At 43.2% G+C, this 25,463-nt stretch overlaps 1 protein-coding gene across 1 annotated transcript in view; it reads right to left on the bottom strand.

The window, feature by feature from the left end:
* Positions 1-3,696: 3,696 nt before the first annotated feature.
* The window catches only part of mbip (MAP3K12 binding inhibitory protein 1), a 37,443-nt gene continuing 15,676 nt past the window's right edge, over positions 3,697-25,463 (bottom strand). The window contains exons 10-12 of the transcript XR_008573502.1: positions 7,705-7,785; positions 7,492-7,618; positions 3,697-4,007 (exon numbers count right to left, since the gene is read on the bottom strand). The gene's annotated coding sequence lies outside the window, so the exon portion shown is untranslated. The remainder of the gene's footprint in view (positions 4,008-7,491; positions 7,619-7,704; positions 7,786-25,463) is intronic.

Raw genomic sequence — 25,463 nt, 5'->3', positions numbered from 1 at the left:
AGCATTTTCCCCCTTCCTGATTTCTTATTTTTTTGCACATTTGTCGCACTTCAATGTTTCAGATCATCAATCAAATGTAAATATTAGCCAATGACAACACAACTCAACACTTGATGCACTTTTTACATGAAACCTTTTATTCTGAAGGGATAAAAACATCTAAAGCTACATGGTCCTTTGTGTAAAAGTGATTGCCCCCCCAGTTAAAACAGAATTTACATGAGATTAATTGACATCTATCAGTGTGGAAAAGGTTCTAAAGCCATTTTTAAAGCTTTGGGACTCCAGCAAACCACAATGAGAGCCATTATCCACAAATGGCCAAAACGTGGAACAGTGGTGAACCTTCCCAGGAGGCCAACCGAAATGACCCAAAGAGCACATCCGAGAGGTCACAAAAGACCCCACAACAACATCCAAAGAAGTGCAGGCCTCACTTGCCTCAGTTAAGGTCAGAGTTCATGACTCCACCATAAGAAAGACGCTGGGCAAAAATGGCCTGCATGGCAGAGTTCCAAGAGCAAAACCACTGCTGAACAAAAACAACATTAAGGCTCGTCTCACTTTTGCCAGAAAACATCTTGATGATCCCCAACACCTTTGGGAAAATACTCTGTGGTCTGATGAGACAAAAGTTGAACTTTTTGGAAGATGTGTGTCCCATTTCAGAAAAAGAACATCATAGCAAGAGTCAAATATGGTGGTGGTAGTGTGATGGTCTTCAGGACCTGGAAGACCTGCTGTGATCAATGGAAGCATGAATTGTGCTGAAGGAGAATGTTGGTGACCTCAAGCTGAAAGCAACTTGGGTTCTGCAGCAGGACAATGATCCAAAACACACCAGCAAGTCCACCTCTGAATGGATGAAGACTTTGGAGTGGTCTAGTCCAAGTCCTGACCTGAATCCTATTGAGATGCTGAGGCATGACCTTCAAAAGGAAAAGCCTCCAATGTGGCTGAATGACAACAATTGTGTAAAATTCCTCCCCAGCACTGGAAGAGACTCATTGCAAGTTATGGCAAACGCTTGATTTCAGTTGTTGCTGCTAAGATTCAAGAGATTCAAGAGAGTTTTATTGTCATGTGCATAGGGGGGCCCAACCACTTATTAGCTTTAGGGGGCATCACTTTTTCACACAGGACATGTAGCTTTGGATGTTTTTATCCCTTCAGAATAAAAGGTTTCATGTAAAAAGTGCATCAAGTGTTGAGTTGAGTTGTGTTGTCGTTGACTAATATTTACATTTGATTGATGATCTGAAACATTGAAGTGTGACAAACATGCAAAAAATAAGAAATCAGGAAGGGGGGCAAAGACGTTTTCACACCCCTACGTGTGTTGTATGTGAATGGACAAATAAGCACTTTCTTCATTGTTAAGGACTTTGTGAGAACCGAAAGGTGGATTTGTTGTTTGGAGATGAAAATGATGTGAAGGCATTTAAAAACAAACCAAGAAAAAGCGTGAAGAATGTGTTTAAAAAAGCCCTCTTTAGCTCAGCTACATTGGCATGGCAGCAAAAAGACGACATTAGATCCTTTCAAACACTTCATGGAACCCAGTGGGAGCAGGCAACTGACAACCCGCTCTGGGGAGGGGGGATCAGGGAGGGGTGGGCGTGGTGGGTTTGGCTGGAGGGTGTTTGAAGAAGAAGAAGAAGAGAGGTTGCCGTGAGAGGAAGATGGCCACATGAAGAGTCTTGAGCAAAAGAGCTCCTTCTTTGAGGGGGGTACGCTTGGGGGGAGAGGCTGGCCTTCTGGGGTCTTCTTCTTCTTCCTGGTGTACCACCCCACCACCTCCTCTTCTCCTCTCCACTCTTGTGGAGTAAAGCATCATTAGGCCCTCCTGAGCGCTTAAAACGTTGGCGGTGGTGGTGGTGGTGGGGGGGGGTCACCCCTCACTAATTCCATCTCACCTCCGGCCCTGCTCCCTGTTTGGCTCCAGCAGTCACGTATCTCTGACCCAGCCACCTCCTCCACCTCCTCTGAGATAGACTGATGAGGGGGTGACAGAAGAAGGTGTGTGGGGGCTGGGGGGTGGAAACATGCACGCAGCCTTGGCCCTGCACCCTCAAGCATTCCATTTTACAGCCCGCTCGCTCGCCCGCCTGGCCGCTGCAGACAATCAACACATTTCATCAGCCACGGCCATTTTCTCCTCCTCCTCCTCCTCCTTCTTGTCCTCCTCCTCCTCCCCCACCCACTCCTCCTCCCCCATGGGTGCTTTCTTCCTAACTCCTCGCCAAATGGGAAAACTGTCCTTGGTTGGATTCTGCTTTTCAAAGGAATCAATTCTCCTTTGTGCACATGTGAGCTGACCCTGTGACAAGCATTAAGTGTGTCTTCTTGTCTGAAGCGCTCGTGCTTCGCGTGCTGACGGACGCGGCCCATTGTCACACACACACACACACACACAGCGTGTGCGGGTCCGTGTATTGTCACGGGCACGTCTCATGCCAGGTCCATCTGTGACAATGAAAGACGCCACTCACTGATTGAGCGTTTATTGAAAGTCCGAGGGCAGTTCGCCACATTTAAAGCTGGACCGCCACAAATGCTGGCCCTCGCTCGTAAACACATTATGACGGGACTGCCTGTCGTTCCAACTGCGTGCAGTAGATGATGTCGTAACTCTGCTTCTTAAAGAAGACGACGTCGCAGGAAGGTTTAGTGTTGCCAACGAGTGTTCAGATCGTCTTTTTTTTTTTTTAAAGCCACTACTGCTTTCTGGAGACGCTAACATGAAAGCATGGATTGCTCTTCTCAACAAGCAGCAGGTCCTGTTGTGGAATCCCCTCTGAAATGCACTCATAAAGGGGGACCATCTTGCTTGTGACATGAAACCCCCCCAATAAGAAGTGACACGCTTGTATTTCTAAACATATTTGTTTTGCTTTTCATGTGTTTTATTTTTTTGCTCGCTTTGTTGTCTCCCACAACGTCCGTAACAGTGAAATGCACATGCAGCAGGAAAATTGGATTTTAAAAAGGAACAAATAACATTAACATCCCAATGCTAACATGTATAAGTCTACATTATGTCTATTATGTTGGGTAATAGGAGAGTATGGGTGACTATAGGGGTGTTATTCCATGTCTAGAGGACTCTAATTAAATGTTAGAAAGCACATTTAGCAGGTTGTAAACAAGCTTTCTATGCTCTAACTACCAAAATATTCCATTTATAAATAAGTACTCCTACTTAGTGGAAATTCACTTATCCCGGTCGTGTCTGGAGCCAATGAACCGCCATGAACGAGGGATTAGTGAATAGAATTTGAGTATAGAACCATTGTGTGATTCACTTTAAACGAGCAACAAATCTTCTGTCATAATTGACAGACCAAATACGTTTGGCAAGAAAGTGATTTTAAAACATAATTTCATGTTTTGAAATTATTTTATGGACTATAATAAAAAATAATATAAATATAGAAAATAATTTTAAAATAGAACAAATAAAAATAATAATACAGTATATTTTATGATTTACAAATTTCATATACATTTAAAATATATTTCTAATATATTTCATATATATTTAAAATATATTTCTAATATATTTCATATATATTTAAAATATATTTCTAATATATTTAATCTATATTTTAAACAATAATATATATTTTATTTATGTATCTATTTTATTATATATATATGTTATAGTAATAAAAAGAAATAAATAGTTTTTTAAAGAAAATAAACTTAAAGTACGGTTGAAATAAAAAGTGAAATAAATTACAGCATTCATAAAAATGTCAATGATGATATTTCACAATAAAGTCTCATTTTCAGGCAACAAATGCTATTTTTCCGTGCTATTAAATTCACCTTTTAAACGTGCATTTCTGAAATATGCAACCATGCAAATGTTGAAAAGGTGTAGTTGTCCATGAATTTGAAAGTGCATTCATACATTTTATTTCCTGAGTTGGGGGAACAGCCCAAACACGCCTGACCTTTGAGTTCGTCCACGTTGGCTGTGATGAAGGCTTCCTGTCCTGCGCCTGCAAAGACACACGACATGTCAAGAAGCAAAGTTGAACACCATCAAGTCAGCCTGGCGCTCTGAGACGAAGACGTTACATAAGAGGCCGCCGTTGCGTGCCTTTCCATTCCCAGCATCACAATCAGTGCACCAGTCTCAGTGATTTTAGCTCCCAGCTCTATCTAATGTAGCTCTACCTTTCCCTCTCAATGCTCTTTAATTGTCATTTGTCCCCTTGTTGCCGTGTCTACCGGGCTCGAACGAAGAATGTGTTTGATTAGCACAACTTTGACGTCCTTGCCGTGCCATTGTGTGCATCGGCGGCGCGCTACGACGCACGGCGCAGGCTAAGAAATAAAAAATCAATAAAAAAAATGGGAAACACGCACAGTGACATTTCTTAATCAAATATGGCAATCAAGAGGGGACAGCCACGCCATTTGCAATCCCTTTTAATTCATAATCAAAGGAGGGCGAGATGCTGGAGCAGGACTGGGGGGCGAGGGGTGCTTGAATAGATGTTGGAGATGGAAGGGAAGAGAGAAGATAGCCATGCAGGTCATTACTTGTCTCTTTCCGCAGCAGTGAGGAATTAATCAGAGGCCATTAGGAGCGTATTTACTTCCCACCGCAGGCGGCGCCCGTCTCTCCCTGCATGTCATCTTATCTTCAAACACCGTGCAGCACGTGAGCTGCAGCAGGGTAAGAACAAGGGCAGCAGGATGCCGTGTGTGTGTGTGTGTGTGTGTGTGTGTGTGGGTGTGTGTGTGTGTGTGTGTGTGTGTGTGTGTGTGTGTGTGTGTGCGTGCATCAGGTGGCTGCAGAGCGACAAGAAGAGATGAGATGTTCTTGAAAGCCTTTTGAAACACAGCTAAGGTACACCAGATGATATGTGTGTCGGACACGCCTCTTCATCAATACACGTGCCAATTAGTGTTTGGGCTCCACCTCCAAATTCACCCTGACTCCTCCTTTCCATCACTGGAGGCTTCCTTTTTGTGGGGACTGTTTTGAAAAAGCCCTTTTCTGTTTCCAGTACAGAAGTACCTCGCATAACGTAAACCTCCTTTTACGTAAATTCCACTGAACGTGAAGAATTCATGTAAAGTATTTGCTTCGTATTACGGAAGAAATTCCATATAACGTAAAGCGTCAAGTCGGTGCAAGTTCAGAAATTCGATTTGTTTAGCGCTTGGTGATGCCTTCTGACGCTTCACACTCTCATTGGCTGATTATCAGGGCACCGCCTACACTCTCATCTCATTGGCTGAGTTACACAGCACGTACGTGAGTTTGTGTGAGAGACAGGCTTGTCCCTTCAACCTCCTTCCTCTTCGTAGTCCCCCTGAAACCAACTTAAACAATTAAGTTAAGTTACAAATTAACATTTTGCACACAGCATTATCGTGTAGCGCGTGTGCGTTTGTCTGTGAGACCAGCTGACTCTCAGACTCTTTAAGTCGCGTTTCGACTCAGGCTAGTCCTCCTCCTCCTTCCTGCCTCCACTTGCGCTCCTGATCAAGACATCTCATGAACGGTAGGATTGTTTTTGTTTTTCAGTTTTATTCATTTACAGTAATCTTATTTATTAGCTTATTTTATATTGGAATGTTACACTACTATGTTTATGCTAACATTTTCTTATATTTTCCCACCATGTTTGGTGGACTTTGAATATTTTGAAGGGCCAAAGGGGTGAGTTTGGGAAGATCTTGGAACGGATTAGACTATTTACATGTATTTTACGCTTCGTATAACATAAAGCTTCTCAGAACGGATTATTTACGTTGTAGGGACGTCTACTGTATTATTTAAATAAATATAAACTGTAGAATAGTTTTTGGTTTGTTTGTTTTTTAAATAAAAAAACTAACTAATTTGGTGATGAAAAATTATAATTTTTAGAGTCTAACATGTGCAAAAAATTAGGATATAATTTAGAATTATATAATTAAATTATATATTTTAATTAATCGTAATAAAAAATATTAATATAATACTAATAATACAACAAGTACAAAAATAATAGTGATGGAACTATAATGAAAATAGGACAGCTAATATCAAAAATAATAATCATGAACACAGAAAGTATACAGTAATTGAGGTATTTCAAATATCACACCAACACAAAATAGACTGTATACATCTTATACTGCATTTTAATATAACATAAATAATCATTTAACAATGATAAAAATATAAATACAAAGAAATAATAACAATAGTGAATACAGAAACTATGTAGTTGAAAAAAACTAATCATATATCACATTTTTTAAAAGACAATACTAAAAAGAGTAGGTCTTGGAATGTAAGAATTATCAGGGGGAAATTAATAAGTATCATTTTTTTTAGATCTTTTTTTCAACGTTTTTGTTAAACAAAAATGTAAAAAGGATTAAAGAACAAAAAAAAGTGGAAAAATGATGTCATGGTACCGCCTACACTTTGTAACGCAAATCACTGCCACCTACAGGGGCGGGGGGGAACAGCACTGCAGTCACACACAAAAAATAGCAGCAAAAACGGAAAAGATCAGCAGTCATTTTACAAGAATAAAGTCCAAATATTCACAGAAAAAAGTTGTAATCAACTGAGAAAAAGCTAAGTTTTACAAGAATAATGTCGTAATATTACGTGGAAAAATGACGTCACTTTAGGAGCATATAGTTGAAATATTAGAAAATATTAATAAATATTAATATATAAGACAAAAGAAGTTGTTGTTTTTTTAAAGGTGTACCATTATGACAAACAAACAAAACAATTAATAAAGTTGTCATTTTGGGGAAAATTTGTTTGGAGAAAATGTATAATGTTATGAGAATGAAGTCCAAATATTACGGGAATAAAGTCCTAATTACGAGAAGAACATTTAAGATTAAAGAATGAAGTTGAAATAATTGGAAAATGAAAACAAACAAGAGCAGAAATGGAAAAAAACAGCTGTCATTTTATGAGAATAAAGACAAAGTATTGAGGGAAAAAAGTTGCATTTTTATGAGAATAAACTTGTAATATTATAAAAGAAAAACGTCATTTTAGTCGCATAGAACTGAAATATCAAAGAAAAAATATGTTGCTTTTTTAAAAGTCATCATAACATTATGTTTATTTTGTTTATATAATATTATATCAACAAACCAAACCAAATAAAGTTTCCGTTTTTGGAAAATTAGGTTGTGGAAAACGTTTTAATATTAAAGGAATAAAGTCTAAACATTCTAGGAATGAAGTATTAAAATATTACAAAAAAATGTTGAAATATTTGCAAAATAAAAAAACAGCAAAAATGAAAAAGAAGATCAAGGAGCGATCCTCCATGCATCTGTTTTCTACGCCGCTTACACTCACGAGGGTGGCGGGGGCATGCTGGATGGAGCCTATCCCAGCTGACTGTGGGCGAGAGGCGGGGTGCACCCTGGACCGGTGGCCAGCCAATGGCAGGGCACATTTAGACAAACAACCATTCACACTCACATTCATTCATTCATTCATACCTGTGGATGATTTAGAGTCGGGGGTGGCCCATCAGCTCGTGACCTGCTGAGCCTGCGCGGCTGCGGGCGAGGCCCCCATCAAGGTTGTCAGCGGGCTGGCTGGACCACGCCAAGTCGTTTACAACACCTGATAGAGACACAAAGGTGAGCAAACAGTTGATGGCGTTTGCACAGGACTGCTTGCCACACACCAAAAAAAAAGAAAAGAGTCACCTCTGCACACGCGCTGTTTGCGTGTTTGCCGGGTGCGGCCCGGCGGTGCAGGAATGCTGTGTTTGCGTGTCAATCATTCACCTGCAAACACACAACATAGGAGGAAATCAAACAGCATGACCTCATCACTTTTACTATTTGTTGTCGCTCTTGTTGATAACTGGGCATCAATGGCTGGAGATGACCACAATGTATCCCACTGGACATACAAGAAAATGTCACCACTTTTTTCATTCTTACAATTTTTCAAATAACAAAGATATCACCGACGAAGCACTGAATTATCACCCCGATGGCCCACATTTCTCAAATGCTTCACTGGATCCCCCCAACGCGTCCTTTCCTGGAGATTGGCTCATCTCACAAGGACGGATAACTCACGACCGTCCCTCTCTCCTCATCTTTCTCCCGCACACTACTTCCTGTGGGGATACCTGTGAGGTGTTCCGGGCGTGCCCGGCCGGGAGAAGGACCCGGGGCAGACCCAGGACACGCTGGAAGGATTATGTCTCACAGCTGGCCTGGGAACGCCTCGGTGTGCTCCCGGTGGGACTGGAGGAGGTGGCCGGAGAAGAGGAAGAAAATGGATGGATAGCTTAAGTATGCGCGTGTTTGGACTAACAACAGGCCACGTTCAACCGCCAAACAGCATGACTCATTCATGAATATATTTTTGGAAAAGGGTAACAGAGTGAAGCGGAGTATAAATGCCAGCAATACCTGCACAAGGCCACCAGGTGGCGGTATCGCTCTGAAAAGCACCCTTCCGAGGGTGAGTGCTTTTGCTGGATTTTATTTGAGTTGAGTCTGCCCGTCATGACATTATCGTGTTTTGTGTGCAGGCGTCCGCCACTCAGCCACGTCAATCTCCCGGGTGGGGTCGTGTCAGTGACACTTGAAAAGCAGACGTTCACGCGCCCTCCCCTCAACAAACGGAGAGCCAGACAAGACGCTGCTCGCCTCCGCTGCGCAGACGTCTGATTCCGGCGAGAGCGTGTCATTTTCTCATTAAGCTCCCGAAGCCAGTTAGCGCGGGGGCCGTGACCTCAGACGTCTGCACCTCAATCAGCCCGCTTAGCCGGTTGATCGGCGCCATGGAAATCAGCGTCATATACATAATTCATACACCTTCACCTCGCAGCTTTAATGTAAGCACTCCACGGCTGAGTGAGCCCGATGAGCCTTTCATCCACGCGCTTTGTCCCATTAGCCACGCTTGCTGGGCGAGATTACGCAAAAACGACATCATTTCCACCAAAACTTTGTGGCACAAAAGCCCCGAGGAGAAGCCATTAAAAGTTGGTGCGGATCTGGATAAAGGTGCGGATTCGGGGATGTGCTTTGTAGCGTTACAGTCCGCTGGTATAGGGGCCAAATACGAGGATGCTATTTGCGGCACTCACTTTGTAATCATGTGCATTACTGCCCCCTACAGGACTGGAGTGGAACAGGACTACCACAAAGTGGGATGTTTAGCATTGTTTGGTATTTTAGTTGACAATAAAACTAATAGCAAGTCAAAAAATAGTAATAAAAACAGGCAAAAGAGCAATACAAATATATAATAATAATGCAAATATCATTTATATTGACATTATGCTTGACTTAAAAACATGTTTTATAACAGGGGTGTGCAAACGTTTTCCAGCGAGGGCCACGTAGTGAAAAATGAAAGGATGCAACTTTGCCACTTTGATACTTTGTGAAGCAACACACGTACAGTAGATGTGCTAGGAAGCAACACACGTACAGTAGATGTGCTAATAAGCAACACACGTACAGTAGATGTGCTAGGAAGCAACACACGTACAGTAGATGTGCTAATAAGCAACACACGTACAGTAGATGTGCTAGGAAGCAACACACGTACAGTAGATGTGCTAATAAGCAACACACGTACAGTAGATGTGCTAATAAGCAACACACGTACAGTAGATGTGCTAGGAAGCAACACACGTACAGTAGATGTGCTAATAAGCAACACACGTACAGTAGATGTGCTAGGAAGCAACACACGTACAGTAGATGTGCTAATAAGCAACACACGTACAGTAGATGTGCTAGGAAGCAACACACGTACAGTAGATGTGCTAGGAAGCAACACACGTACAGTAGATGTGCTAATAAGCAACACACGTACAGTAGATGTGCTAGGAAGCAACACACGTACAGTAGATGTGCTAATAAGCAACACACGTACAGTAGATGTGCTAGGAAGCAACACACGTACAGTAGATGTGCTAGGAAGCAACACACGTACAGTAGATGTGCTAATAAGCAACACACGTACAGTAGATGTGCTAGGAAGCAACACACGTACAGTAGATGTGCTAATAAGCAACACACGTACAGTAGATGTGCTAGGAAGCAACACACGTACAGTAGATGTGCTAATAAGCAACACACGTACAGTAGATGTGCTAGGAAGCAACACACGTACAGTAGATGTGCTAATAAGCAACACACGTACAGTAGATGTGCTAGGAAGCAACACACGTACAGTAGATGTGCTAATAAGCAACACACGTACAGTAGATGTGCTAATAAGCAACACACGTACAGTAGATGTGCTAGGAAGCAACACACGTACAGTAGATGTGCTAGGAAGCAACACACGTACAGTAGATGTGCTAATAAGCAACACACGTACAGTAGATGTGCTAAGAAGCAACACACGTACAGTAGATGTGCTAATAAGCAACACACGTACAGTAGATGTGCTAGGAAGCAACACACGTACAGTAGATGTGCTAATAAGCAACACACGTACAGTAGATGTGCTAGGAAGCAACACACGTACAGTAGATGTGCTAATAAGCAACACACGTACAGTAGATGTGCTAGGAAGCAACACACGTACAGTAGATGTGCTAATAAGCAACACACGTACAGTAGATGTGCTAATAAGCAACACACGTACAGTAGATGTGCTAGGAAGCAACACACGTACAGTAGATGTGCTAATAAGCAACACACGTACAGTAGATGTGCTAGGAAGCAACACACGTACAGTAGATGTGCTAATAAGCAACACACGTACAGTAGATGTGCTAGGAAGCAACACACGTACAGTAGATGTGCTAATAAGCAACACACGTACAGTAGATGTGCTAGGAAGCAACACACGTACAGTAGATGTGCTAATAAGCAACACACGTACAGTAGATGTGCTAGGAAGCAACACACGTACAGTAGATGTGCTAGGAAGCAACACACGTACAGTAGATGTGCTAATAAGCAACACACGTACAGTAGATGTGCTAATAAGCAACACACGTACAGTAGATGTGCTAGGAAGCAACACACGTACAGTAGATGTGCTAATAAGCAACACACGTACAGTAGATGTGCTAGGAAGCAACACACGTACAGTAGATGTGCTAATAAGCAACACACGTACAGTAGATGTGCTAGGAAGCAACACACGTACAGTAGATGTGCTAATAAGCAACACACGTACAGTAGATGTGCTAGGAAGCAACACACGTACAGTAGATGTGCTAATAAGCAACACACGTACAGTAGATGTGCTAATAAGCAACACACGTACAGTAGATGTGCTAGGAAGCAACACACGTACAGTAGATGTGCTAATAAGCAACACACGTACAGTAGATGTGCTAGGAAGCAACACACGTACAGTAGATGTGCTAGGAAGCAACACACGTACAGTAGATGTGCTAATAAGCAACACACGTACAGTAGATGTGCTAAGAAGCAACACACGTACAGTAGATGTGCTAATAAGCAACACACGTACAGTAGATGTGCTAGGAAGCAACACACGTACAGTAGATGTGCTAATAAGCAACACACGTACAGTAGATGTGCTAGGAAGCAACACACGTACAGTAGATGTGCTAATAAGCAACACACGTACAGTAGATGTGCTAGGAAGCAACACACGTACAGTAGATGTGCTAATAAGCAACACACGTACAGTAGATGTGCTAGGAAGCAACACACGTACAGTAGATGTGCTAATAAGCAACACACGTACAGTAGATGTGCTAGGAAGCAACACACGTACAGTAGATGTGCTAATAAGCAACACACGTACAGTAGATGTGCTAGGAAGCAACACACGTACAGTAGATGTGCTAATAAGCAACACACGTACAGTAGATGTGCTAATAAGCAACACACGTACAGTAGATGTGCTAGGAAGCAACACACGTACAGTAGATGTGCTAATAAGCAACACACGTACAGTAGATGTGCTAGGAAGCAACACACGTACAGTAGATGTGCTAGGAAGCAACACACGTACAGTAGATGTGCTAATAAGCAACACACGTACAGTAGATGTGCTAGGAAGCAACACACGTACAGTAGATGTGCTAATAAGCAACACACGTACAGTAGATGTGCTAGGAAGCAACACACGTACAGTAGATGTGCTAATAAGCAACACACGTACAGTAGATGTGCTAGGAAGCAACACACGTACAGTAGATGTGCTAATAAGCAACACACGTACAGTAGATGTGCTAGGAAGCAACACACGTACAGTAGATGTGCTAATAAGCAACACACGTACAGTAGATGTGCTAGGAAGCAACACACGTACAGTAGATGTGCTAATAAGCAACACACGTACAGTAGATGTGCTAGGAAGCAACACACGTACAGTAGATGTGCTAATAAGCAACACACGTACAGTAGATGTGCTAGGAAGCAACACACGTACAGTAGATGTGCTAATAAGCAACACACGTACAGTAGATGTGCTAATAAGCAACACACGTACAGTAGATGTGCTAGGAAGCAACACACGTACAGTAGATGTGCTAATAAGCAACACACGTACAGTAGATGTGCTAGGAAGCAACACACGTACAGTAGATGTGCTAGGAAGCAACACACGTACAGTAGATGTGCTAATAAGCAACACACGTACAGTAGATGTGCTAGGAAGCAACACACGTACAGTAGATGTGCTAATAAGCAACACACGTACAGTAGATGTGCTAGGAAGCAACACACGTACAGTAGATGTGCTAATAAGCAACACACGTACAGTAGATGTGCTAGGAAGCAACACAAGTACAGTAGATGTGCTAATAAGCAACACACGTACAGTAGATGTGCTAGGAAGCAACACACGTACAGTAGATGTGCTAATAAGCAACACACGTACAGTAGATGTGCTAGGAAGCAACACACGTACAGTAGATGTGCTAAGAAGCAACACACGTACAGTAGATGTGCTAGGAAGCACATGTGGCTGCCTTTCACCTCACAGGTGATATGCTACTCAAAATCACCTTTCTTCCATAATCATACAAGTTTATTCTTGTAAAATTGACACTTTTGTTTTTAATATTTTCACTTTATTCCCGTAAAATTACAGCTGTTTTTTTCCATTTCTGCTGTTTTTTTTTTAAATTTTCCAACTATTTAATTTCAGCTTTCTTCTTGTAAATTTTCTTCTCGTAATTATAACTTTATATCTTTTAAAACATTTTTTTCTTTATTTCAACATTGTTACTAAAATGATAATTTTCCTCATTTTACAAGTTTATTCCCATAAGTTTTTTGTCATTAGGAAATTGTTCTCTTAATATTTTGACATAACTCTGGTCAGATTTCTGCTGTTGATTATTTTTGTATAATTTTCCAAACATTTCAGCTTTCTTCTCCTAATATTTGGACTTTATTCCCGCGTTATAGATTTTCCCCCAACCTAACTTTCCAAAAATTACAACTTTATTCATTGTTTTGGACTTTACAAAACAAAAATAAAACTTTTTTCTTGAATATTTCAACTTCATGCTACTAAAATGCCATTTTTCCTCAAACTATGACTTTATTCTTGTGAATGATGTCTTTTTTTCCTTGCTAGATTACACGTCTTCTCTTCATATTTTGACTTTTGATTGATTTTCCCATTTTTGCTGCTGTTGTTGTTGTTTTCCTTGTTAAATTCCATTTTTAGACAATAAAATCACAGCCGCAGGCCGCAAATGGCACTTTGGACACCCCTGTTTTATAATATTACTGAGTGAGCTTTAAACTCAATTAAAGAACAAAATGATTTTGTGAAGTTAATAATTTTTTTTGTAGCACTTAAGTTTTTCTTTTTTTTAAAGCACTTAAGCATGTTTTTCACAAAGAAAAAAATGCAAAAATGAAATCAAGAATAAAATAATTTTAAAAAGGTGGAAAATGATGTCACACCATCATGGACACTTCTCATTTACTTTGCATTGCGCATTACTGCCCCCTACAGGACTGGAGAGGAACAGTACCACCACAAATGTTGCACACGTTTAGCATTGTTTGGTATTTTAGTTGACAAGAAAAATAGCAAGGTAAAAAAAAAGTAATAAAAACAGGTAAAGGAGCAATACAAATATAATAATAATAAAAATAAAATGTATATTTACGTTTTTTTTGTTTTTTTTAAGTAAAGTCAAGTTTCAAAGTCAAAGAATAAAATGTGCGCCAATTATGGCAATGGTAAGTTAATTTTTAAAAAGTGTTTCTTTTATTTTAGGACTTAAGCACTTTTTGTAAAATGTAAAAATGATATCAAGAACAAAAATAGTGAAAAAAAAATGACGTCAGAGCACCACCGACCCTCATCATTTACTCTGTAATGCACATTACTGCCCCCTACAGGACTGGAGTGGAACAGTAATGCAGCAACACTTGGCACGTGTGTCAGTCAAAGTTTAGCATTGTTTATAAGAAAAATGGCAAATAAAAAAATAGTAAAATAAACAGCTTTAGGAGCAAAATATACAATAATAACAGTAAAAATATCATTTATATTTACAGTTATGCTTGGCTTTTTATCGCTTGTCAGTGAGTTTTAAAGTCAATTTTAGATTTTGGGAAGGGTAAGTTAATACATTTTTAGCACTTTTTTTTTCCATAAAAGAAAAAAAAGTTTGCATTTATGCTACCTTTACAAAGCAGTGGGTTGCTATGATGTGCAGTGATGCACACAAATGATTTATGTCCCCCACTTCAGTTATGTTGTGCAATACCACGCATCACCATAGGGGGGTAGGGTCACACCACACTCAGGATGAACGTCATTCTGCTGTGATATACAAAAACCGTGTGGTGTCCCACAACACTCATTATTCACACTCCTACCGTCAGGCAGGCGCTACAGGAGTTTGAAGTCCAGGACCACAAGGCTGGCAAACAGCTTTTACCCACAGGCCATCAGGCTTCTCAACGAAGCACTCGCACACGCCACACGCAACACACGCACACACTCATAGCACTTTATTTATTGATTTATTTATTTGTATTAATGTCTCTTCTGTTGTTGTTGCTTAATTTATTGGTATATATGTTTCTTATGTTCTTATTCTTTTTCTTTCTTTCTTTTTCTGGGAGGATGAACAGAACAAGAATTTCATTGCATAGCAGAACTACCTGTTTTACTGTGCACATGACAATAAAACTCTGGAATCGTGAATCTTCATGATTGTTATCAGACACACGTACAGTACTTCTGTGAATGTATCGTTCAGTTCTCTTGCTACGTGTTTGTCATCGTGTGGCGGTGAATGAACACTGCAAAAGAATAAGCATGAGTGTGCCACACACACAAGTCCAAGTACATACCGGGTGTGTGTACCTAAATATTGTCAGGTGACCTCTGCCTGTCAACTCCATCTTGTTGCAGACACATTAGAATTCATTAGCGGCCTACAGTACGTCCTGACTTTCATCCGCAAACTACGCCGACGTATACGCGCGTGCTCAAGTGGCGACGCGCGCGCCTGGCTGCACGTGCACGCTCACGTCCACCACCGCCATCCCTTCCCTTCCTGCTGCTCCTTGACTGGTGAGCGCTCCCCACCAGGCGGCTCTTGGCCTCCTCCTTTCATTGCTAAGAAACCATCCATTCTGTGCCAGTAATCAGAGCTGTGCCTCCAGGAGCCCAGCCAAGCCTCTCATCCTCGGCCCGCTCGAGAGCTGCTTTAATTAACCATCATACCACAGATGGGATCGATTTTTTTCCTTTCCCTCTCTCCCCACCACAGCAGCCTCCTCCTCTTCTCCCTTCTTTCTCCTCCATCCTGCAGCCTTCCCTCTCATACACGCGTCGTAATTGCACTGGAGCGGTGCCAGCCGCCGGTCGGACTGCAGGTCTCTCCTTCCCCTCCTCACAACCCTTGGCCTCACCTGCTCGATACCTTATTAGTGTCAGGGATCTGGAGAGAGCCACTGCGGATTAACCAAAGAGACGTGAGATTGATCGTATGTAGAGTTTACCTGGGGTGGGCGGTGTGCCGACGAGGGCAGCACAAGCAGCCCACCTCTATAAGACGAGCATCACGATGTGCTCAAATCAGGGCTTGTTCATTTATTTCTATTGGAAGGCACACTTGAGTTTCTCCCAATAAATAAATCCAGGAACGAGCAGCCCTTTTTGCTCCATGCACACGCTGCGTACTCTTGTCAAACACTTGGTGAGCTGGATCCAAAAGTCCACCTTTTTAGATGGTAATGCAGACTTTTGATGGTTTTGTGTTTGCTGTTGTATTTTATTGTTTGCCGTACTGTTTGGTTTGGACACCCCACCCCCACACAACACAGTTTTAACTGCACATTTTCGAGTGGCCTTTTATTGTGGCCAGCTTAAGGCAGGCCTGTGTAATAATGCTGTTTAGACATGCCACACCTGGGACGTGCATGATGAACTTTGAATGAAATTAGGCCTTTTGTCCATCCAGCCATTTTCTATGCCGCTTGTCCTCATCAGGGTCGCGGGGGTATGCTGGAGCCTATCCCAGGAGGCTTTGAGCAAGAGCCAGGGTATACCCTGGACCGGTCGGCAGCCAATGGCAGGGCACAGTAGACCACCCCCCCCTGCAATGTTCCATCCAATAATGCACAGACAACAACCGAGCTTATAAACTTCATTTCACACCTCAGGCGAGTTCACTCGGGCTAGACAGCTTTTTGCTTTTGGGCAAACATGACACCCTGTGATGCTACATCACGACATACGCCTGTATGCTACACCTGCTACATCACCACATACGCTACACCTGCTACATCACCACATACGCTACACCTGCTACATCACGACATACGCTACACCTGCTACATCACCACATACGCTTGTATGCTACACCTGCTACATCACCACATACGCTTGTATGCTACACCTGCTACATCACCACATACGCTTGTATGCTACACCTGCTACATCACCACATACGCTACACCTGCTACATCACGACATACGCTACACCTGCTACATCACGACATACGCTACACCTGCTACATCACGACATACGCTACACCTGCTACATCACGACATACAGCCGTACGCTACACCTGCTACATCACGACATACGCTTGTATGCTACACCTGCTACATCACGACATACGGCCGTATGCTACACCTGCTACATCACGACATACGGCCGTATGCTACACCTGCTACATCATGAAATACGGCCGCGTGATCTACCTTTTACGCCACAGCATAATGCCACATGTTACACCCGCTACATTTCGGCCTACAACCGTACGATCCGCCCGCTACGGCATACGACCGCATTGATTATTCATGGCTGGTGCAGCTCGTCTGGCGAGAGATTAACATCAATTTCAGAGATAGTTGACTTTGTAAGGTGTGTGTTTGCTTGTGCGAGTGTGTGTGTCGGGGTGGGTGGGGGGGTGTCTCCTCAGGATTGCTCTGTAATCACAGGCCTGCGCCTGCATGGCACATCTCGAGGAGCGGTGTCAGCTGGGCTCTCTTCTGTTTGCTAATAGCGGGGGTGGAGGTAGAGGCAGCGGGTAGAGGCGCGGGGGTCAGGTCCCTCTCTTTTTCTACACAGAGACGTGTGTGTGTGTGTGTGTGTGTGTGTGTGTGTGTGTTTCCCCAGGTACGGCACACAGCGTGGAGAAGAGAGGTGACGCTGTTGAATGCTAATAGAGGGCGAGCTGCACGTTTGACTCGTTTGCCAGCTAACAGCTCAGTTTGCTGCATGTTTTATTTCAAAAAATTGTAAGTTCACTGCAAAGGAGCTTTAAAAAACGTTTCTGCACCCATGAAAATACATCTGCAGGCTGTCAAGTGCATGCTGGAGCAACAGGTGGCACTGCGGCCCCCAACCCTAACCCTGTTAAAGGGTAAAGGAGGTCATGTTTTGCAAGCTAAACCTATTGTAGAATACTGTCACTCAAAAAAAGGCAAGAACAAATTAGTGAAAAGAAAAACGATGGCCTTCCCCATCACAGCGTTGATAAAAATATGATATATTTATGTAACGTGTAAAACAGCGCTCAGTAAATAAGATTTAACACCATTAAAGGTCCATTTGACACCCTGAAGCCTTCATCCATGTTTTTGGACTCTACATCTGTTTTACCAACTGTAATGACTTTTAAAGCAATACGTCGCAGTCGTTTTGGCGATTCAGTCCATGCGGAACGCAAAGCGATGTGCAACAAAGGGGTGAGACCAGCAAACATTTCTTCACAAAGTTTTGGTATGTTCAGATTTGAAAAAACATCACATTTTCTGTGATTTGATGCGGTTCGTGCCAGCGATGTAAACCTCCTCGTGATCGCCGATTCGATGCAATCTAGATACACGGGTTATGATGCGATTCAAAAACCATATATTTTCCAAACGGAGCGGTTCGATCCGATTCAGCGCAGCGTAAAAACGATTCGATTTGATTCTACGGTTAAAAAAATCAAAATAAAAAAAACAACATGTGAAATGAATATCTTGTTTAGACAAAGACCATGCTGACCATTGCTGAACCAACACCTTCTTCTTTGATGGATCAATATTTGACATTCTATATTTTAGATCGTTATTTTTATACCCGTTACATTCGGAACATTTCCGTTTGAACACGTCTTAATGTTGCTGGAAATGGAGGTGCGGCTGCCAAACGAGGTTTTGTTGCATGCTGTGTGCAACGACAATAAACATCCACTGTATCTCCATCAAATATAAGAACACAAGTGTTAACCTCCAGTCCAATTAACAGTGTAGCACAAAATGAATACATGAAGTAATGACACGCCTCTTCCAAGCACAGGTAAGCAAATGAAGTATTTGTCAGGAGTGCAATGAAAATGGAAGAGCAGACAAGGCCAGAGTCCAAATGTCACAGCGATGGTCGTCTACAACATTCCAACACTCCAGGTGCAACGTTTCAAAGGAATCAAGTTACAAAGCAGAAAAGTTAGCACACTCGCCTCTGTTGGTCTGGCTGCTCATGTTTTGCACCCTTCTTGAAATGAATCCAAAGACGTTCCAAACTTCAGCGTTCAAATGCCAGCTAGCTAGCAGGCGGGCTAGCGTTCTCGTCTTCAGCCATGGCAAGTTATGGCGCATGCACAACGATGCCCAGGCTCTCGCCTTGTTCATAAGACACACTGTCAATCCAGTCGCATCGGTTTATCATCCACTAGTATCGTCCCCTAGTTTGGCCTTTACAGGGAACAAAAGACTAAAAATGCAGGGAAAAACTAAAATACCTCAAATTTACAAGATTATAGTGAAAAATCATAGAATGCCGCATTTGTTTATCAGTTAGTGCTGGAGATGAAATTGTCCACAACCTGCTGGAGTTCAACGGACCACTTTGGAAAAAAATCAATTAAGCCAATTTCCCCTCCAAAAATACATTCCTGTATCTGCCCCTGGATGCACATTCTTACCAAAATGGTACGACTCGTTTGGCCTGTCGGTCACTCCTCTACAAAGTTTTGTGACAATGTGTTTGTTACTTTTTGCAGAACCCTGCTACTTGGGACTTTCCCAGTCCTGTACGTTCACAATGCCACCAACACGCGTATCGATGAGCGGGGCAGCAAGCCTTCGAGGAGCCCAAGAAACTTTCTGCAAAAACGCTTGTTGTTGTGCAATGGCAGGTGCATCGGCCCTTTTGTCCGCTGCAGCTGCTGATTTTTGTGGCGTTTGTGTAGCGAGCGAGCGTTGCGCGGGTCGCAGGGCCCAGCTGCCAGAGTGAGGCAGGAGAGTCGGGCATCATTGTGGTGTGATTTCCTCCTCTCCTTGCAGATGGAGTGTTTTTGTCAGAGCGAGGGCCACTGTGATTGCCTCTTCGCCACCGGTGTCAGCCCCCCGGATAATGCTGCCCCCCCCCACTAACACCACTGCCCCCCAACTCCCTCCCTCAGGAACAAAACAGGATCAGTGTAATCCATTTTCTTTTTCACGGGCAAAATGGAATAATTTCAAAGAGACAATCCCTGCGGCTCCCAAAGGCCCACGGAGAGGAGAATCAAAAGACAACCATTACGGCGCAGAGAGGCCGCCCACCTTTCTTTTACCCCCGTTGAGGTGAAGTAAACACTCTGCCCAGATGCCGCTAACATGCTAAGCTAAGTACACCCGGGAGCAAACTCAACAGATTAATGCTGCATTCCAGAAAACTGGAGCGTTCTTGAGTCAAACCCACGTATGATGCGGTCATCTGCGCTCACAAATGTACTGAGAGCTGATGGAAAGATCACATCAGCTGTACTTATTGCCTATTCCACGTCGCCATATTGTACATTTTAGTGCCGCATCTGCAAAATGTAGTCAACAAAATGACAGCCGACAGTCCAAAGTATTCACAAGCAAGCGCGAGCTTATCGCAGCCAGTTGTTTTTTTATTTACTTTTCAAGGTCGGACCTCTTGAGCTCCGAATGAGATATTTGCTATTTAAAAAGGATGGAGGCTCCCAAAAAAGGTTTAGGTTCATTGTGAGAACTGCTGACAGTCAAACGATCGACTCACTAACCAAGCACATAGCAGCTCATTGCGGCGTTCACACTGTTTTTTGCTTAGTTTTCGAGTTCGAGTTCGAGCCTCATAAGTCCGAGGGCATCAAATGGCGACACCAACAGACATGGACTAAATGATGATGAAACACTTGATTGCTACTACCGGCTGTCGCAGGCTGACAGGATTGGTTCTGCATGTGTTAAAAATGGTGAAAACAATCATGGCTCGGCAGCCACGTTTTTTGCTGAATTTTCGAGGTCAAACCTCTTAGGCCTCGTCCACACGGGAAAGCGCCACTCCATGTCAGATTAGTGAACAGTCACATTGAAACGGGAACGGATGACTGGGTGAAAACGACGTGATGCATAAGGCCCACCCACCTGTGGCCTGTAAACACCAGACAGAACCACGTGGCGGCACCCACAGAGGTGGACTAAACCATTATAAAACATGACATAGTCTGACAGTTCTGCATTAACAATGAAAATGAACGTGGCTCAGCATTTGTTGACGTTTGACAGAGATGATACATAAAGTACATGAAGACTAGGTTGGTTGTGAGGTAGTAAACTAGGGCAGCAGCAACGCTGCCCAAATACTTTGATAAAGAACTACATGGAGCATATTTACGTGTATTTATTGCAACCAAACAAATACTAGCTCATCGCGCTCGTCAGCCATGTTTCTTCAAGGTATCCACCCTCTTAAACTCCACGGTGGAATACCTCAAACGCATCAACAACCTGCTCAAGCCTTCGCTCGGATCTTTACGTTCTTTTGTGGCCGGATTCGTGAGTGGCGGCTCTATGGCAACCTGCCCTTTACACCCCCGATGGTGCTTCAGCAAAGTGCCGAGCTTCCCCTCGTACTCCCGCCCCCTCTCCCAGAAAAGATCTAAGCGCATCTCATCGGGGTAAAGGGGGCTAAGAGTGTGATGCCTCACTCACATATTCTGAGGTCACAGATATTCCAGAACAGTGCCCCCCTTGTTCTCCACTGGATAATATCCTATAGCGCGTGGGGGCGAGGCTGCATACAGGAAGCCACCTGCACATGCAGACGCGGTGCGTGTGTAGTGTGTAATAAAGGCAAGTGGCTCGTACCGCAAATAACTTCACGTTTCTCGAGAACTTCCGGAACGTCTGACGCGCTGCAAAACGCAGGTGCTTGACCAACGAGACGAGAGTCAATTACCGAGCAGTGGATGAAGGGGTGATTGAGCGCCGCGTACTCCACGCCACCTATACATAAAGCAGGGGTACTGCAGCGCGAGGTGAAGGCAAGTGGCCAGTGGGGGGGGGGGGTCTGTGGCTGCAGGAATGGAAGGGGAGAGGGCAGGAGGGGGAGGGCTGGTGAACAAGGGTTGGTTGGGTGGGGGCTAAGTGTCTCATCAGCATCCAGCTCAGGTGCTGCCGGGCCCACGCGCTAACTACACCCTGACTTGATTGTAATTGCCTGAATTCAACTCCCGCTGCTCCCTCCTGGAACATTTAACTCCACACAGCCCGGCTCCGCGCCACAGGGCCGCACCGAGCAGCTGACTTCGAGGGGGATGCTCCCCCTCACCTCATCCCATGTAAGGGTTGCTTGGAGGAGGAAGTTGGGGGGGGGGGTCGCAGGTGCACACCGACAACTTCACCCCTCCCTCCTTTTGGGTGTTTACCAAAGTGGAACTGAGTCGCATGCGTTCCGACAGTGATGGCATGACGGACGGCAATGCTGCTTGGGGTGAGCAAATGAAAATTGGCCCCCCCAAAAAGGCCCTTGAAAGGAAGTGTGTTCAAACGTAGCACTCAAAGTTATCAGGAAAATATGAACTGCTTGGAGTCAAGGCTCGTGTAAAGTTAACCAAATGAGTTTGATTGCCTTTTCCAGACACCTGATTTTCATCATCAATGAATGCCAGGAAAGTAATGTGCCCACCCTCAACGCCTAGTTGCTTCCACGTTACGGCAAAACAACAAAAAAGTCTTTTTATGTGACAATGCTCGTTTGTGTTGAAATAAGACAAAGATTTTATTTATCATTTGTTTAGAATTTGTTTTTTATTTGTTTTTTGTGGAAAAATATTTTGCATGTCTCTATCAAAATATGCCAGAATATACATCCTTACATAAATAAAAACAATCATATACATTTTCACTGAAAATTGTATACATTTCGTGGCAACATTTTCATTTAAAAAATAATTTTGAAATAAAAATTTTGAGGCAAAATGTACCATTTTTAACAGAAAATATAGCGGTCATCATACTGTAGGATTTCTGTGTCAAATTACAGATGGTCAAATATAATATACAATATTTTATTTGGAATTTGCATTTTAATTGAAAATATATAAATACCACTTCTATGGCAAAACCTAACATTTGCTTCAATTTTTCATTATGGTTGCCTGCCAGTTATAAACCTAAACTTTTCTAATACCCACAAAATTCTTATGGGAACAGGTTGCCCCTTTTGCATCATTGTGCATCCTCTACTCAACTATAACGACCAAACGCCAAGTAAATGGAACAGCTCCTTGCTTATAATCCTAACCAAAAAGCACATGTCAGAATTGAGTGGAAATAGGTTATATGAACAACTATACAGTCAACAATGCATGTGAACTTGTCTTGCAGAGCATTCCGGGTCTTTAGCAGCTCTTTTGTTTTGACGAACAAGAGCACAAACTAAGCACTTCCTCTCACGCCCAACAAAAGGCCTCACGAACACTGAAAATTACCGGAAGGAAAAAACCCCCCAACATTTTCCAGGAGCAATGCGCTGTTCCTAGTCCGTGCTTTAGACAGCTCTTCAGGGTTAAGCTAAAAAAGTTAGCCTGTGGCGCTCCTCACCCTGTGATAATGGGCCTGCCTGTAATGAAGAACAGGCTTGTTGCCAACAGGTGGTCTCTTTAGAAGACCAGAGCCACAGCACTCAGGATGATGGGAGGAAAAGGGGGGGCGGGAAGCGGAAAAACTGCCATGGCAAAATGTGTCAGAATCTAATGTTCTGCAGAGTGAAAAGCCTGTTTTCTGTCTTTTGTTCCCCGCTCGAGATTCAGCCTTGTTCCTCATTGTTGGCGGCTCAAACGAGCAACAGTCTTTTTTGACACGGAGCCACCGCTGAATAAAGACTGGAGCTGACTAGTCACAGGAAAGAGCTTTCTCTCTGGAGGGCCTGGAGCCCATTAAGAGTGGCTGAGATATGAATAGATATGAATCCTCTCCTGCGACCTCACCAAAAAAGAAAAAAAAAACAAGCGGACCCAAAAGGGGGCACAAGGAACACCTCTGTGTCTTTTCAGACTGGTTCCCAAGGACTTGGTGAGACATGGGGCTGATTGACAGGCAGGAATTAGTCCGAGTCAATGTGGAAGTGGTCGCTTTGTTAGCGTGAAAGGCCACACGGTGCCCGTGTGACCTTGGAGCGCTAAGTACCGACGCCGATGCGGAAGCACCACTTCTGGAAATCAGAAACTCATGACGGAGATTTCTCGCCACGCTGACGTACAGCCGTCTTTAACGCTCGCACGTTGGCAGCCCGGTTTCTGATTTAAAGTCACGTCGGATTTGCTTTGTCGTATGGTGCACCGGATGGCACTGGACTTTTGGTCTGGGTGTCCGACAAACGAATCATGACAGGGCCTTCACATCACAAAGGATATTGCTCCGTGGCCGTAACCACCGTCAACCACTTTCGGGTGGTTTTCGCCACTAATTAAACACAATGATAAGGATATGGTATTGCGCCGTCCGTTAGCAAACCTCATGTGTTGACACCTTAACAGTCTAACTGGGCATCCAGTTGGCAGTTGGCGCATTCTGCAGACGCTGGTTGGAACATGGGGCTGGCTGGACCAGACGGGATTACATTAGCAAATCTATGGAATGCATATAATTGTGTATTTGAGTGGAATAGTAGCCCATTCCGAGTTGGCCAAAACATTTTAAAATTTGGGCTGATAGAAAAACTCAGCGCTCATCAATGATCAGTCACTGGTTGATGAACAAGGAATTTCTGATATCCGGTCAGTCGGTTTATCATGATTTCTTTGAAAGTGAGCAAAAAGTGTGACATGGAATTTTTTAACTTAAATTTTATTACTGTCGTCCCTCGCTATATTGCGCTTTTTAAAAAAATAATGAATATTGCTGTTTCATGGTTGACTATGGCCAATTATTAACCGAAAATATTGAAAGAGTGGTCACTAGGCATCATTAATGTTATGACATGACGTTAGATGACATTACCTTTCACACTGCATGGAGACTGGAGACTGGCTACTGAGCCAGCAGAGCCGAGCTGACATGCCGTGGCTGAGACGGACCTGCCGTGGCTGAGACGGACCTGCCGTGACTGAGACGGACCTGCCGTGGCTGAGACGGACATGCCGTGGCTGAGACGGACCTGCCGTGGCTGATATCGAGGGGAAAAAAGGCTTCTCAAATTCTGTGTGGAAGTGTCCAGTTTTGGGCTTCCTTGTCCTTATTTCTCACACACTTTAAGTTTAGAATAAGTAAACTGGAGAAGCTAACTAGTTAGTTAGCTTGCTATGCTAGTGGCGGCCATCTGTTATGTCCCTGCAGTGATCACGTAGCCTGTGCAGTGTGATGTAAACAAAGAATAATAAGAGTGCAAAAGTCACTTTAGGGGTGTTATTTCATATCTAGAGGGCTCCAATAATGTTAAAAGCCATATTTAGAAAGTCCTAAACAGGTTTTCTATGCTCTAAACTATGAAAGTATTCAGTTTTTTAATATTGAATCCTACTTTGTGGAAATTCCCTTATCGGAATTGTTGGGAATTGTTGGGTCTGGAACCAATTAATCGCGATAAACGAGGGACGACTGCATTGCCATCCCAATATTACAAATTGAATTTGGGGTCAATCGTTGCTAATCGTGCGTTGTACATGGATAAAAAAGAAAGCAGTAGAAGCAAACTGAGTGTTATTCCATGAACACCATGCTAAAACTGTGTTCTGTGTCTGAGTTTTTGGTTGCATTGTTTTGTTGTTAGCACTACAGTACCTCGTTT

The sequence above is a fragment of the Dunckerocampus dactyliophorus genome, chromosome 13 (genome assembly GCF_027744805.1).
Source record: "Dunckerocampus dactyliophorus isolate RoL2022-P2 chromosome 13, RoL_Ddac_1.1, whole genome shotgun sequence".
Classification (NCBI taxonomy): domain Eukaryota; kingdom Metazoa; phylum Chordata; class Actinopteri; order Syngnathiformes; family Syngnathidae; genus Dunckerocampus; species Dunckerocampus dactyliophorus.
This window is presented reverse-complemented; position numbering and strand designations above follow the sequence as displayed.